Below are 4,457 nucleotides of genomic sequence, written 5' to 3' on the forward strand. Positions count from 1 at the left end.
GTAACCTTTAATGTTTAAGAACTAGTTTAAAAGTTGTTACTATTTATTTAGCTTAAGTAATTAACTTAACAATTAACTAATTTGAATTAAAATAAAAACATTTAAACTACTAAAAGTAAAAATAAAGTATTTAAACAAACTTAAAACTTTTTATAGTCCGTAAACCGAGAGATGCATGTAAAAAAAACTTGAATGAAAAAGCATCAAGTTTAAAAAAAAACTTTAGTTTGATGTCACAACAATTTATTTTATGATGAAAATTAATATATATAGGTTTAATGGCGTATCTTTTATAAACAGAAACATAAGCTATATTGTTTTTGGGTAAACTATTTAAACAATTTTATCTACTGTTTAAATACCGTTATTAGAAATCAAAGCTTGGTACTTAAAAAAAAGTATAAGTTAATAATAACAAGTATAAGAAGGTATCTAACTAAAAAATTTGTTAACTACGAATTATTTTATGTTTTAAATCTCATTTATATACTAATAAGTTTTTTTACGTAATTTAGATTTAAAAAAATACAAATATAAAAGTAAGCTGTATTTAAACTCGATAATAAGTTATAACTTGACCTGATTTTTTTAACTTTCATAATATGTACATTAAATGATTTAAAAAAAAACATAATTTATGTATCAGAGTTTATATGTATCATGTTGTTTGTCTTAAACTGAATTTTATTAGTTAAATCTTACTAACAGCCAATGCACAAAATCACACATTTTACTTTAAAAAAACGTAAGACTAATATTTTAACTATTGAGTGTTTTTAAAATTAAAAAATTAGAACTATATACAACTCTAGTGAAAAAAAAGTCATGGATCTAGGATGTAAATTAAGCTAACTAAAAAATTAAAAGATAAAGTTTGTCTTTTTTTTTGTTAACTAAGATTAACTTAATAACTAAGATACCGACTTAAAAAAATTTTAGTTAAAATTTTTAGTTTTTTACTAAAACAACAAAATACTTTTTTAATTTTCAATAAAAGAGATAAATATTTAAATACTTATTATAAATCTTTTAATGCACTAACAACTTTCAGTTTAAATAGAGCTGAAAATGTACGTTTCTATTAAAGTAATTATTTGTACTAAATTCTTTAAACATTTTAATAATTTCTATTATCTATACTTATCCAACTTGTTAATTTTTATAAATGTAAGTTAAACATTGTTGAAAAAATATAGTTTTTTGTTAAGGGTTGAATACGTAAACAAAATAAATGTTTTTGAGAAAAACTCATATACTGTCTAAAAGATAATTTTCTAAACCGTGCTGATTTCTAACGTCTTATCAAAAAAAAGTTCAAAGCAACACCTTGAACTCGCTTAGGTATTGATTTCAACCCAAATTCATGAAACATTTATTTATTGATTTTTTCCGTTCAGTTTAAACTGTGAACAACTTACAAGTTCATATTGTGTAAAGCTTGATTATGTTTTGAAATGTTTTAATTTCTTTCGAAAAAACTTACAACTTTTGCAAAAAAAAAATCTTAAACTTAAAAAAAAAAGTTCTTTATATCAAAGAACTAAAAAAAATAAATGATACTTCGTCGAACGAAGTATTTAAATTAAGTAAACTTATTTTTTATTATAAAACAAAAATAATTATTAAAATTTAATTTAAAGAACGTTATTTAAGCTTTTATCAATTACGTTTTAAACTTGCCGATCTTTTTACGTAAAAAGACTTAAAGTAAGATTAATTAAATTTTGTTGATGTATTTTAAAAATATGTATTTTATCATGAACAGAGGTCAAAATTCTACAACAAATTGTAGTAATGCAATTCTGAAAGATAAACTTTTAATGCTACTTTTTGTTTTCTGTACATAGATAAAAATTATTTCCCATCTAAAAAAATTAAACTGTTTATTTTGAGTTAATCTTTACTTTACATTATCTGTACATCAAAGGTTTAAATAAATTTTAGTAACAAAATGTTGCTTTTTTGCTAGTATTTTTATTAAAGTTTGTAAAAAAAACTATTTGTTTACTTAAAGTTTTCTTTATAAATACATTGCAAATGATAACTAAATTGATCATTTAATAATAAGAAACGAATCATGTATTTTTTTTAGTCGTTTTACTAAAGTTTTAAGTTATTTACGTTTGCTCTAATTAACTTTGTATACAAATAAATAGTCAATGTATTTAACAGTACTTTCGTTAAAATCTAATAAATTTTAATTTTGAAATGTGCTTGTATGATTTAAAGTTTTAATTTTATTTATTAATTAAATACTTTTAAAAATTATGATTTACTTGTTTTAGTTTTTTATTATGCTTAAATTTGCTATTAAAAAACATATTAAACTTAAAACTAAATTTAGACGGTATATTTCTTTTAATGTTAATAAAAAATATAGTACGTTTTACTTTGCAAGAAAATAAAATAAAATCACTTTTAACTAATAAAAGGTAATTTACAATTTGTGTTTAAAACTGTTAAATACTAAATGCTCTTTGAATGATTAATATAATTATCACGTATCATAAAAATAATAAGCTTCAAAGGATATAAAAGCACGTAAAAATAGTGTTTAGTGTTAAGCTTTTTGTTTTTTATAGAGAAATATTATACTTACTAAAACACTATTTTCTAAACCGTGCAAAATCTAAGGATTCAACAAAAGTAATTTATATATCACACAAAAGTGTTTCCATATTTTGAACTACTTGTGTATTGTTTTCATTTCCGTTGTTAAAATTCAATTTATTGGTTTTAAAGCTTGGCTTTTTTATCAACTTCAAACTTAGATCAATTCACGAGTTTGTATAATGTAACAGTTGTTTACAGCTCAGATTTCAAAGTACGAACCTTTTTAATTATAAAATTTAATATAAATATTAAATTAAAAAGTTTTATGCTCTTCAAGTACTGTTTACCGTTGTTTTCAAATTTAAATATAATATTTTTTGATATATAAATATTTCTAGCTTTGTTATCAAATTTGATAGAAACAAGTTTAATATTCATATTACACTTTATATAATATATAAAATATTGGGTTCTTGTATAAATTTTGATTACATAAAATAAAAATAAGTCTATAATAATGTTAAGAATATCATTTTATAAAACTAATTCTACTAAATACAGTAAAAAACTAAGTATTTTTGTAAAAAATGCCTAATATTCAGTTTTTTCCAAGCTTAAACTCGTTAAAGTGTTTATGAAATACTTAAAACTAATAAGATAATCTAAAAAAAAGTATAAAATTTTAAAACCAGTAGAATATAACAAAAACTAGAATACACAGCTGAATACATTATGACGTTTTAGTATGATTAAATCAAATTTAATTTTTTATTAAATTTTTGTTAACTGTTAATATTAGTTTAAGAAGTCAATAAAACAAACAAATATTTTGCTTTAATAAAATAATTTTTGTGTTTTATTGTTTTTTAATGTTTTCAGATTTCGGTACTTTATATAATTTTTTTATGTTTATTCAAGTACTGTAAACTGGACTTTTATTATTATAGCTCAGTAGCATTTCAGTTAGTAGCTATATGAAAAAAAAAATATTATAGGACTTACAGTTGTACTTACGATGTTATTTTTGTAAAAAAAATATGATAAGCAAAAACTAATGTCTTTTTTTTTTAACTCTTTTAATAGAAATAGAACGTTTAAAGTGTTTCGCTTTATGTAACGTGTTTTACTAATTGATAAGCGGCTAAGTTAAAATGAATTTTACTAAGGTTTCAATAAAGTTTATTTTGTTAATTGACAAAAACACTAAAAAACTAAAATCTTACTTAAATTAATTTGTTATTCTTAACTTTACTTCAAGTTTATATAAAATATTATCGTATAAATTTTTTTAAAGTTTTTGTTTTAATTAAAACAATACTTAAAGTCTAAAAATTGAATTACACTTAAAAACATGTCTTTAAATCTACCAAGATAAATAAATGTAATATAAAAGTTTAAAAAAAAAGATTTTACTATTTTACTGTCTTTTAAAACAGCTTAATTAATATTAAATAGTACTTAACAAAAAGAAATTAAATTAATGAAAATGATAGTATTCTCATGTAAAAGTACTTGATAACTTGTAGTAATTATTTTTGCAAATATTTTAATTATTATGTGCAAGAATACCTTAACTCAAAGTTGTTTTATAGCAACATTATAAAATGTCATTCTCTAAGCTAAACTAACATTATTTTGAACAATTTTATTTTACAAAACGGAAACATAAAGCTTATATTTACTTAAATCTTAAGATTTGGTGAAAGTTCATTAAGTTTTTTTTGAGTAAACTATGTATATTATATAATTTTAAATGTATTAATCATTTGATGCAACTAAACGTTTAACAACAACATTTATTGCTAAATTTGTACAAAACACGTAAAAAAGTTTGCTAAACTATCAAATGATTGAAAGCTTTTTTTTTTTCTAGACATTGTCGTTTTTTAAACGTTGAAAATAAT

The sequence above is a fragment of the Thalia democratica genome, chromosome 4 (assembly GCF_965202585.1).
Source record: "Thalia democratica chromosome 4, ktThaDemo2.hap1.1, whole genome shotgun sequence".
In the NCBI taxonomy this organism is placed as follows: domain Eukaryota; kingdom Metazoa; phylum Chordata; class Thaliacea; order Salpida; family Salpidae; genus Thalia; species Thalia democratica.